At 50.8% G+C, this 13022-nt stretch overlaps 1 protein-coding gene across 1 annotated transcript in view; it reads right to left on the reverse strand.

The window, feature by feature from the left end:
- The window catches only part of COL15A1 (collagen type XV alpha 1 chain), a 127150-nt gene that overhangs the window by 96274 nt on the left and 17854 nt on the right, over nt 1–13022 (reverse strand). The gene's annotated exons all lie outside the window — the stretch shown is intronic.

The following is a 13022-nucleotide window of genomic DNA, read 5'->3' on the forward strand; positions in this document are numbered from 1 at the left end:
CTCAGCCCCTGGGGAGAAGAGGTGTTCAATGCCCCTCCTCTGCGCCTGCAGCATGGGGGCAGACCCTCGGAGAAGCCACGTGTCCCTCTTCCTTGCCCTTTGTCAGCTTGTCCTGCCAGAGAGTTGGGAGGGTGGGGTTCCTGCATCTTCTAGGACTGGTCTTTCCCTGCCCTTTGGACACCCCTACAGAGAGGTGGCCCCCAAGGACCCTGGGTATGTCTAAATCACACCTTCTGGCATGTGACTTCCCTTTCTCCCACCTCCCTGGAGGGACAGGAGTTCAGCAACCGCAGACTATGTGGGACAGTGCAGCTCACCATCTGGGGAGGAGCCTCCTACGATGCTCACCCATCCAAAGCCACCTGGCTTCCACCTGCTCATCTCCACTCACGGCCACCTGACCATTGCTGCACAATTCGAAGTCTTCAGAAGTCCTTTCTCATGTTGAACTGAGGCAACTCTCCCTGCAACTCCCACCCACCTGGCTGGGCCTAGCTCTACCCCTCTGAGACCACACACAAGTCGGCCTCAACTTCTACATCCTGACCTCTCAGATGTTGCATGGGGTGGTGGAAAGGGCCTCAGCCTGCAAGGTGGACTCTGCCACCAACTTGGCATATGACTTTGAGCAGTCCCTTCCTTTCTCTGAGTCTCAGGTTCAATATCTGTCAAACTGGAGCCTTGGACTAAATATTTTCCAAAGGCCCTTGCCAGGTCTGACAACCTCATCGTCTGCCTCCTCCTTGTCTCCCGCCTGTGTTTCAGTTTTTCTAACCACCCCTAACTGCCGGTTCTTTCAGTCCACAGCCTTCAGGCCTGGAAGGAATGACTCCAACAGGGGCCGGGACAAACCCAGCCCTCCCCATAGACTTCCTTGTCTTTGGCCAGCAAGGCCTGGCCAGAGGCAAGGAGCACTGTGCTCAGGAAAATGTCACAGCTCTCTGCCTGTGTGGAAACTCAGCCCCACCCAGGCTGGAGTCTCCGGGGGCTCCTGGTTCCACCTGACTCCCTTTCTGAGGAAAATGAACACAACACAACTCACGGTGCCTGAGGGTCCATCTGCACCCAGCAAAGATGCGAGAGGTTCTTAGAAAAACCTATCACCCGATGCATTTCTTAGAAAAAGAACTGTTTCCCTGCCAAGGAAAAAATCCTGGATCAACTTAGAAAGGAGACCTGGCTCGGTCACAATCAAAGACTCTATTTTTCTGAATTACAGAAGAGCATTTTTCTACATATAAACTTAGAACGCCTCCTTCTCTTTTCCGGTTTTCATATATAGCATAGGAATTTTCCTGCTCAATGAAGTTACTGTACACGCTCTCCTCCCTCTCTGTCTCTCCCTCTCTCTCTTTCTCTCTTGCTCTCTTTCTCTCTTGTTCTCTCGTTCTTGCTTTCTTGAGCCTCTGACCTAAACTGAGGAGAAGACGATTTGAGGAGGCCTGGAGCTGGGGTCCTGGCTGAAGCTTGCTTTTCCTGGCCAGCAGCTGAAAAGCACTTAGCCCAGCAGGAAGTAGTCCTCACCTGTCCAGTATCCTCTCCTGTTTCCAAAGCATCCTCTCACCTGTTCCTTCTGCCAGGAGGGAAGCAACGCAGGGATCACTCTCTCATTTTGCAGAGGAGGGAATCAAGCCCCAGAGACAGGAAGTCACTCACTCAGAATCCTCAGTGCAGCAGCCAGCACTGAAGATGTGAAGCTGGGCTCTGCCTGTTACAGCCCATTGCCTTCTAAGCTTTCCTTGTGGCTCTCCCAGGCACAGCTGCACACCTCTGTGTTCCCACGGTCCCCCTCCATCCTTCCTCCCAGACACCCTCATCCGTCTGCAGTCCAGTGGCCAGTACCCCTTGCTCTCATATGCTTCGACATGGGCCCTGGGCATGGGCCATGCCAACTCATCTCTCGGTCCTTGGCAACCAGCACAGAGCCTGGCAGAGGGGACTCTCAATGAACAGAATGCCAAGAAACAACAGTATCAGCAGCTAAAATGTTCTGCAGGCTTGCTGCATACCAAGTGCTGTTCAAAGGGCTTTCCACAAATCACTTCATCCTTACACTTGATTATGAGATGGATGACATTATTATCCCCATTTTACAGGTTAGAAAACTGAGGCTTAAATTACTGTTCCAAGTCCATGAGGTTAATAAGCAGTTGGAGTCAAGATTCAAATGGGACTAGGTAGGGTGGCACGGTGTGAAGGTTGCAGCCCTAGTCACATATCAGAGTCACCCTGGGAGCTTTTAAAAGTCAGAGGTCTGCCCCCCTTGCTTGTGCCTATGGAATCAGAGTCTTTCAGGGTCTGGCCTGCATCGATCTGATGCCCACTCTCAAGTGACAGCCACAAGTAAGGGCTAACTGCCTGGGCTTTGGCATCAGACAGACCTAGGCTTAGTCCTGGGTCTGCCACTCATGGGCCTTCCGCAGGTCACCTCACCTCCCTGTAGCCTCCTAATCTGTAGAGTGGGGCAGCACTAGGACCTGGCTCACAGAGCCATCGCGAGAACAGACAACACAGTGAGAACCCTACTTAGCACAGGGCCTGGTGTGTAGTGAGCATTTGGGAAACACTGGGAGTTCTCGCTCGTTGGGTTGGGTGCTGACCAGGGCTGGGCACTCTCAAGCTGTCAGTGCACAGCATCTCCGTTCAGCCTCAAAACCACCTGCTAGCCACAAGAGAATTAGCAACATAATTGATGAACAGGCCCAGTAGATAAGGAACTGAGGAGAGCAGCCCGGAGGGAGAGCGTGGGGTGGCTCCCCCATCCTGTGACCTGGCTTTGCTGAGAGCGTGGGATGCCTCCCCCATTTGGTGACCCGGCTCTGCTGAGAGCATGGGGTGACTCCCCTATCCTGTGACCCGGCTCTGCTCACCACTGCTCCCTTCACACATGTGCACGTGCACGCGCACACACGCAGACCCTTCAGTCGTGGCAGCAGTTAGCCACAGTGCAAGAGCCACATCCAACCTCAGGAAGAAGCAGTGGTTCCTGCTGTCTTGCTGTGGTGGGGGTCTTTACATCTCTTCCTTACCCCCTTCCCTCAACCTCTGGTTCCTGGATCCTGGGCACAGAGCCAGCCCAGGGACCATGTGGACCAGGTGGCACAGTGAAGGCTGGCAGGTGCGGGCAGGCATGAGCAGCCATGGGTATCTGGGAAGAGTTTCATACTCAGCTCTTCTTGGCGTATGGACTTTCCTTTTCCATTTGGGGAACAAAGACTCTTTGAGTGCATTGAGGGCCTTGAATCCTGAGGATGACATCAACTGAAATGAGTCATCACCCCCACCCAGCAGGCAGCTCTGGAGGGCTCAGCTCAGGGTTCTGGGAGGAAAACACATGGAAAATGGCACGGAGAAGAAGGGGCCTGTCGGGGGCACGTGAGGGGCAGGGGATGGGAGCATGCAGTGATCTTCTGGACACCGATGCTCTACAGCCCACGGCTCCTGGAGGCCATCAGGCCCAGCATTCCAAGGGGACACAGGACTGCTGGCAGGGCCAGTGTAGACACATAGACCAGGGGGTTTCAAGCAGTATTTTCCAGGGCTGGGGATGAGAGAGGGAGGGGGATCGAGGAGGCCTTAACAGGAGAATTCCTGCCCCTTGGCCCCCTGACACACAGGCACACATGGATACATCCACACATACACAGAACAAATCTGTTATTCCTACCACTCTGTCATACACACGCATAGGTTCACATACTCATAACACACACGCATACACACACTTTCAAAGGTTCATGCCACACAAACACACAGATATACAAACACACACACATTTATATACTCCAATATACACCGACTCATGCACCTCCACCGACACTCATCCCAAACTCATCCCAAACTCATACAAGCACACAAACTCATACAACCGACACTCATCCCAAACTCATACAAGCACACACTGACACATGCACACACTTACCTACTCACACACTCACAATCTATTCATAGACCCTCTCTCACACACTAACCCATGTCCACGTCCACACACACTCACCTACACTCATATACACACACCCAAGCAATTCAGACTTCATTTGTTTAATAATTTGGGTTCCATTAAGTCTCATTTGAATGAAGAGTTCTGCGGCTAAAAACAATCAAACCAATCATTGAAAGCCCTTCCACATCACAGCTGTGGAAACTGGGGTATTGTAGGGGCAGGTATTTACAGAGGAGCCCACAGAAAGTCTGAAGCCCACGCCGTCTTCTCCTGCTACCTCCTTAAAGGCCCGGAGATCTCAGACTGCTCTTTCCACACACAGGGCTTGGTTTCTCTGATTTGGGCACATTTTCTGCATTTCCCTCCTTTCCTTGCTGTCAGTAAAACCTTCTCCCCAGCATTATGGACTTGGGGTTCTGGCTTCACAAAGCACTGAACCCCGTGATCCCTCTATTGGAAGCTATGCTAGAAATAGTCCATAAATAAATTCAGACAGCTGCTGTGAACAGGTGATGCCTGGCATGTAATCCAGAGCCCGGCATAGGTAAGTGCTCAATAAATGTTTGTTTTGTGCATGAGTGAATGGGCAATAGCTCCTGTATACGGAGCCCTACTATGTCCTGGGCAGGAAGTGCTTTACTTGAATAGCAGTGGTTCTCAACCCTGGCTGCACAGTAGAATCACCTGGGCAGACTTTTTTTTTTTTTTTTTACTAATACCTATGCCTCACTCCCAAAGATGTTGATTGAGTTGATTCAGGTGTGGCTTGGGCATGGGGAGGTTTTACAAACTTCCCAGGTGATGCTAATTACAGCCCCTGAATTCTTCACAACAACCCCACTCTTATTGTTCCCAATTTACAGATGAAAGAATGAGGCACTGGGAAGTTAAATAACTTGCCCAAGGGCACCCAGCTATGGAATCCCAGACTGGAGATTTTAAGCCCTCATCCGTCTGATGCGAGACGTTGAGTCTCTCTCTGCTGCTCTCCAGGGATGTTACTTCAACCCAAGGCTGACCCACTCTAGAAAGCACACCCTGATTGTTGTCCCAGCCCTCAGTGACCTTGGGCCCATCTGCCTCTCTATTCCCATTGCCCTGACTCCCTCTCCATGGCTGGGGGCATCAACACTGGGCACCTCCCTACCAGCTATCAGGAACAGGAGTCTGCTGACAACAGGAGAGGGGGTCTCTCACAGGCTTTGTCTTCTGACCAGTTCTGGGAGGGCAGGAGGCTCTAGTCCTGCTGGCCACTGGGCAGCCGCTATTCTCATCTTGCCTGCCCTGACATTTTTTCAGAGTTGAGAAATGGATCTCTGAGCAACCTGATATTAGGGAGAAAGACTCAACCTCGAGTCTGCATTTAAAAGATGGGCAACTTTGGATAAGATGCTTCACCTTTCTGAGCCACAGTTTCTAGATCTGCAGCAGAGGAATGCCACCTACTTCAGGAGAGAGATTTGAGAATGACCTGAGATAATAGACATAAAACACTGAGCAGAAGGCCAAGCAAAGGCACACGATGAATGAAGCATAGCGGTGGAGGTAGTTAGTATTATCAGTGACATTAGTCTTCTTTTCTCTCCCATGAATTACTCTGTTAGAATTGCCATGAAAGGCAGTTTTGTGCAATTTTCCCCCTAGGCCTCAGTTTTCTCATCTGCAAAATAGGGTGATACAATCTCTCTCACGAGACTGCAGTGAGGATCCAGTAGGGTTTTGAATGAGAAAATGCTTTGCCAAGTACAACTTGCCAGGGTATAAGGAACAATTAACAGGGACAAAGGGCTCCAGACAGGAGTCTAGGGGGCTGGGAGTGGCGTTTTTTCTCAGATCAGTGAAGTCCGAACATGCTGAAATGCTATAACATAGCCAGTATAGCTTAATAGGCAGAATTCTCTGCCCCAGCCTGAAAATGGGTTGTCTTGAATAAAGTGGAGCTGACCAGAAGCTGGAACCTGTGAATCAGTTTACTTCTCCTCCCCGCCCCTGCCCCCCGCCCCCCGGGCAGGAAGCTATAGGCCAGGCCCAACTGCAGGAGTTGCAAGAAACAACTTAATAATGATAATAGCCTGTGTTCCCCAAAGTGGGCTCAGTGGTGACTGCCAAAAAAGATACGTCCATGTCCTCATTCCTAAACATGTTCATTACATTTAGAGTCTTTGAGACGTAATTAAGGATCTTGAGACAAAGAGATCATCCTGGATTATCAGGGTGGGCACTAGATCCAATGATGGGTGTTCTTATAAGACACACATGGAGGGGGCTTGACAGACAGAAGAGGAAGAGGCAATGTGGCCACAGAGGCAAAGATTAAAATGATGCAAACACAAGCCAAGGATTGCTGGCAACCACCAGAAGCTGAAAGTGGCAAGGAATAGATTCCCTGCTAGAGCCCTGGGAGGAGTTCCACCCAGCCCACACACCTCCACACTTCTGGCCTCCAGAACTGGACAAGACTAAGTTACTGCTGTTTTAAGCCACGCAGTTTGTGGTCGTTTGTTACTGCAGCCCTAGGAAACTCACACATTCACTGAATGCTTATTTACGGCGTGCTGTGTCCAAGCACGATTGCAAGTGAGTCACCCGGACTGGGTCATCCAATACTCACAGTAACAATGAGGAGGGCGTTCTTATTACCTCTGTTTTATAGATGAGGAGGTCGAGGTGCAGAGGGATTAGGTCACACGGCTAGTAAGTGGCTGGGCCAGGTTTTGGACCCAGACAACCTGGGTTCAAACTCCATAGCCCATCTGCTTATCCATGACACCAGTGGTTGTCAAAGTGTGGTTTCTGGACCAGCAGCAGCAGCAGCAGCAGCAGCAGTAGCAGCAGTATCTGGAGACTTATTAGAGGTGCAGATTCTCAGGACCTACTCCAGACCTACAAAATCAGAAACTCTGGCCTGAGGCCCAGCACCCTGTGTTTTAACCAGCCCCCAGGTGTCTCTGATGCACACTCTAGTTTGAGACCTGCTGTGCTGTTGAGGCAAACATGGCATCCTACTACCTGAATGGAGGCCAGTCATGGGCAGTCATGGACCTGGAGACAAAAGCAGGCAGCCAGCAGCACAGATGTCTGGTGCAGGGGCCAGAGACCCAGGCACAGGGTTCAGGGGCAGGACTGTAGCTTCTTCCACCATGGACTGACCCAGGCAGGGCCCCAGTACTAGACGGTAGAGATGGCGCTTTTCTGTGATCACAGCACAGCATTCAAGCCACCTCCCAGCCAGGCTGATGGGATGCTAAGTACCCTGAATCACTAGATCCCACTGATGGAAAACAGGAATGTCCTAGGGCCTGGGGTGATGCAGCCAAGTGGCCCCAGCTGTGGGGGAAGAAGGCTGGCCAGCAGGAAGCCTGTCCAAGTCAGACCCTGGAGGTCAATGGATGCAGAGAGGCTTGGGCACTCTAGCCCCCTGGGGCAGGGCCTGTCAGGAGAGGGTTCTGCAGGCAGGGAAAATGTGGTTCTGACAGAGCCGCGGCTCCCCAGGGAAAGTCCGGACACAGCAGGGCAGCACACGCCTTCCAGGAGGGGCCTGCGGTGGCCACTTCCTGGCTTCAGCCCCACTTCCCCTGGCCGCATGTGGCCCTCAGGGGTCTGAAAACATCCAGGGAAGGCCACTCTAGCTACACTGTTAAGCTGGGCCTGGTGGTCCCCCATTCTCCAGGGGAATCTCTCTGGATGTCTACAAGTGAGTCATACTATCTCCCTAGGAACCGCCGCTCCACCCCAGGACCAGTTTCACAGAAAGCTCCCAATTTCTCACTACTCTGTTATCTGTTCCCTTGCCTGTGTCCCTCAGCAGCCCGTGAGCCCTTCAGGAGGCAGGCAGCATGTTCTGTTTCATCTCCATATCTCCCAGCGTCACCCTCACCTCCCTAACGTGAGACCTTGCCTAGAGTAGGCATAAATTGAGCATTTGATGAATGAATGAATGAACAAATAATACACATGTGCGTGAATGAATGAGCTTAATGGACTCTGGACAAGCATGATTTTATGCCCGTCTCAACACATCACATTTCTCATCAATCATAAAGAATTCTAATGAATGCCAATAGTTGTCACAGTAATCCCACTAGCACTGTTTAGCTTAATATGCACTTAATAGCTTAGCTCTCACCTGATCCCCACTGTTGAGGTGTAATATAATATTAATAACCACACAGAGTCTTGATTGTAGCTTTACCGGGGGTTGCAGTCTCCTCTCCCTAAGCAGGAGGCTTTGAACGAGCAGCCTCCTGCAAAATGGCTGTCCTCAGCTCTCCCCCACTGAGATGAGAGTGACTCTTTTAAACACCCTGCCTTCTCAGACTTCAGACTCAATTCCAGTTGCCTCCATCTTCCTCCCCCATACAACACGGTCTGGGTGGAGAATGTGAACAACAGTGCTTCCCCTTCTCTGTTATATGCTGTTAGCGTCCTTGAGGTTTGCCTAGAGGCCTCAGGGAGGCTGCTCGTGGCCTATCTGGGTGTCAGAGCATGAGGTGGGGCCATGGGGCAAGGTAGGATGGGACAGGCCAGTCCTGGAGATCCCAGGAGCAGAATGGTAAGATCCCTGGTCCTCCAGCGTGGAGAAGGCTCCCCACCTCCTCCATGGGGGTGTAGCATTGGGTTGGGAGGAGCCTTGAATGACAGGAGGAGCTTGAAAGAGTATTTTAATTCTGAGCTTTCTAAGTCTCTCTCTGAAACACAAGGCCTGGGGTGTTTCTTGATTTCTTTGACACGATTGTTACTATGTGGTCAGTGATCTCTTAAGAGTTGTTATCCACAGGCCTCAAGGCCCCCATAATTTACATCTCCCTAGGGGAGAATGGTCCGCTCTCTCCCCTCCCAGAAGGAGAGTCAGGAGGGGACTTTACTATCATTCACTCTCTCCTGGGCCCAGTCTGGCCTTGTCCACAACCAGCATCCACCTTCCAACACTGTCTGGACTTGGCCCTGGTCTGGGCTCTGGGGGATCAAGAGGACAAGGAATTGGGTCCCCTGGAAAAAAAGGACCAGACACCAACACAGGTCCCTGATACAGGTGACCTGAGCTTGGAGCCATGAGCAAAGGACAGGAAAGTCCTGCAGGGGCTTAAAGAGGGAGCTGTCCCTGCCCACCGGGGGACACTGGGAAGGGGACCTGAAGGAGGGGCCAATGGAGATAGGCCTGGGAGGCTTCGCACAGGTGAACACTGTGGAGTGAGCAGAGCATGAGCAAACCCACACAATTAGGAAAACAAGGGCCAAGTGAGTGATTCCAAGGATGGGAGAAATGGGACCCCGAGATATCCTCCAGCACTGGAGCAAAAAGGAGAGCATTGTGGATCCAGAGAGATTCAGACTTAGAAATGTTAATCTCACAACAGGCCAACCCTGAGCTCAGCACTTAGATGCATTAGCTCACCTAACCTCAGGACAGTCTGATGAGGTGGAGACTGTGGCTATGCCATTTTCAGATGATAGGACTGAAGCTGAAGGAGCTTAAGACTGCAGGCCTTAACTGCAGTGTTGGGACTTCCCAGCTCTTGCTACTCTCAATTACTTTTCCCTTTAGGAGACTGGAGTCAGAGAGCCTCGAATGTCCAGCCAAGGAGACTAAAATTTATGCAACAGGCAACCGGGTGCCTTGGCAGATTCCTGAGGAAGGTTCCAGCTGACCATTTTAGGAGAAATCCTCATTTCACCCCAAGCTGCTGCCCTAGGCAATTGGGTGCCCTTTCTTTTTCTTGCCAAGAGGAGGGTGGAATTGGGCGATTTGGAATGTGGTGCGAAGGCGATAGTTTGGCAACAGCAGGAGACATACTCCTGCAGCCTCTCAGCACTTGGCATGTTATGCCCTGGGCAAAATCAAGCTGCCCTGGGAACAGCCCAGGGCGTCCCAACAGATGAGCTTGTGTGAATTCAGTCAGGGCAGACAAGCAGCGCAGTCAGAACGCACTCATAGCTTCAGTGGACACCGTGAAATCTCGCCTACATTGGCCAAGGCGCCAATGAAGAATCAGGCTAACCTTTAGAGCTGGGAAGGACCTCAGAAAATACCCAGTCCAATGTCCCCAACATGAGAAAACTGATGCCCAGACTGATGGTGTGACTGCCCGAGCAGCTTCGGCATGTTGTGTTCCCCCCACTGTAAGATCCAGGCCACTCTCTCCCATGGCCCTGAAGATGGCATGGGAAAGGGCCTCATCCAGAGCCCGGTACACACTAGGTCCCCAGTATAGAAAGGAATGCATTTGAATCTGTGGTGGGGACCTGTGGTCCACATGCAATGACGTCGATGCTGCTGAGTGGGGAAAAGAAACAACCGGAGAAATTTGTCCGAGGGTTGTTATCAAACACACTGCGTCTTTCTACAGACTTTCCTGCTCCGTTGTGCAAAGAGACACACTCTCTGTGGGATGCTGGAGCCCCATTTGGCTCCGAAATGGGATTTGAGTTTAAGGGAACAGCCAGAACAGATGGTGACCCTGAAGTCATATTTTGAAACAGGCTGACTCTTGTTTAATTTAGATGAAAGTACAGCTTGACAGTCTCCAAATGTTTGCTGGAGGAACAGCCTGTGGACCGCCAGAATAATGGAAGAGGGAATCAGACCTTCCAAGATGAAAACCCAGTGGACACCTCCTAACTAGAGACCAGAAATGGGGGGGTTGGGAGGGGAGGTGACCTCAGGGGAACCCCAGGAGGACCAGCCTCCCCCAGAATGGTGCAGGACAAAGCACATGGAATTCGATGCCAGAGAAACTTGTATGAAAGTCCCTGCTCAGTCACATACTAGCCAAGTGATCTTGGGCATGTTCTTTAACTTCTCTGAGCCTTAGCTTCCTTTTCTGGAAATAGAAGTGGCAATACCTAGCTCTCAGGGTGGTGGTACAGGGTAAATGTCAGGAGCTAAGCATATTCTGTCCCTTTTGTTCATTCATGTGTTCATTCACAAATGGCTATCAAGCACACACCGTCACATGCCTGGCACTGCAAGTGCTGGAGATTTGGGGTGAACGGGACAGGCATGACCTGAACTTCATGGGATGGATGACCCAGCACTGGGTTCCCCATCCCTGGCCCTGAGCACTCCTGGGCATTACCTGCTGAGTAGCTCATGTAGCCCCAGGAGGTAAGACTCCTATGCCCACCACCCACCACCACTATCCAGATGAGGAAACCCGTGCTGTTTCTGAGCAACGTGCCCAAGTCACATAGTAAAAAAAAGTGCTGAACTAGGATTTAACGTTCATGTGATGTTTCCAAAGCTCAGCTCTGACCACACACTACTGTCAGGCACATCCTTGAGGATGGTACAGATATGATCAAGCAGCATTGGGGAATTTCAAAACGGAGCGATGGCACCCACCTGGATATCAGAAGACCTAGTTCCAGACCTGGTTCTAGAACAAGGAACCCGTTGGGAGTCACATAGCTAAAATGTGTGTGACTCCCAGAAAGTTCCTTGTTCTCTTTGAACCTCCATCTTCCCATCTGCAATTTGGGGGAGCTGAAACAGCTGATCCCCAAAGTCCAGCATTTTCTGAAGCCTCAGGTTCCCAGTGGGTTCTGATGGGAGTAAGTTGTTTGAGGGGACTTGCAGGCCTTGTGAGAAGTGAGGCCCAGAGGGTCCTAGCTACCCAAGGTGCATAAATGGTGAACTGTGCCTTCTCCCACAAGGAGCCTACGCTATGCAGCATGGACCACGCTGGGTGGAAGGCTGCCTCTAAAGAATGATTCTTAGAAATCTTGAACTGGAGCAGGGCTGGCCAGCCTCCCACATGCATATGCATGACAGCATTCTTCACATTCCACCCAAGATCTCCATGCTAAAGCAGCCCCACACACTATTCCTGGAAAGGTAAATGTGGATGGAGAAACGAAAGCTTCTCATGGCCATCAACACACACATTTCTATTCATTCCAGAAGCATTTATTGAGCACCCTCTGTATAGCAGGCACTATTCTAAGTGCCAGAGATCCAGCAGTGATGGACAAGTTCATTGCCTCTTAGAGTTGACAGTTCTAATCCAAAGCTTTGGAGGGCAGTGACCATCTCCATCTTGTCAATATCAAAGCATTAATGGCCCCCTCCACACACGGGTGTTAGGTGTCTGTAGACAGAAAATGTCCAAGTATCCTTTGCAATAATTCTAAATATCCCCCACAAGTTGGGGACCTCAAGTCTAAATATAACATCATCTCTGCTAAAGCACTCTGCCATCAGATATACCTGAGGGCCTGAGTCTAGCCAAAGAGCCCCCCAGGACCTTGAAAATTTAATTCTCCTGCTTTATCTTTAAAAGCACTTAAGTTTTGAATTCCACTCCAAACATGTGTGTTTGTTTGTTTTAATAATATAAAAATGTTCCAAATTATTCCCCAGTTGTTACTGTCTCCTCACCACAAATTACCAACCACGGAGTAAAATGCTCCAGGAAATAAACAATGTGGCTCTTCGCATGCCACTGTCACACAGCCAAGGACTGTGAGCACACCTGTTTGAAAAGCAGGTCTCCAAAGGAATGGCTTGGACAGGAGGGGCGTAACGCATCCCCCATGTCTCACGAGTACAGCCATGTCTGAAGGAATTGGTCCCCTGAGTGAAAGCATCTAAAAACCTCCCACCCGAGTTATTCCTCCCCAAACTGCATTTCTGTTCCCTGGCAAGAGAATTATTCCTATGTTCACAGATGCACGTTCTCAATACAGAGATCCAGAGAGAGATGAAAAATAAAAAGACATCGTGTCAGACCTGGATGACTTTAGCGCTGGTCTGACCTCTTCGTCGTATAGATGGGAGGAAGCTTTGCAAAGCCAGGACTGACTGGTGTCTAACCACAGACCGCAATTGTTAGAAACCTTTCTCACTTACCTCCACCACCTCTTTGCCAGACAGCTGCCATGGCCTGGGAGGCCCTGAGAGGCCAAAGTGGACCAGGGGCTCTTTGTGCTGGCTCAGGGCTCTCTTCTGACTCTGCTTTCCTGGCATTTTACTGCAAGTCTCTTAGATTCTGTTCTCTTATGCTATATAAAGGTAGAGACCCTTTGCCCCCACCCTGAAGCAATTCACTGTCTGATAAGCAGAGGCAGGAGCAAGGCAGGT

The sequence above is a fragment of the Macaca fascicularis genome, chromosome 15 (genome assembly GCF_037993035.2).
Source record: "Macaca fascicularis isolate 582-1 chromosome 15, T2T-MFA8v1.1".
Taxonomy (NCBI): domain Eukaryota; kingdom Metazoa; phylum Chordata; class Mammalia; order Primates; family Cercopithecidae; genus Macaca; species Macaca fascicularis.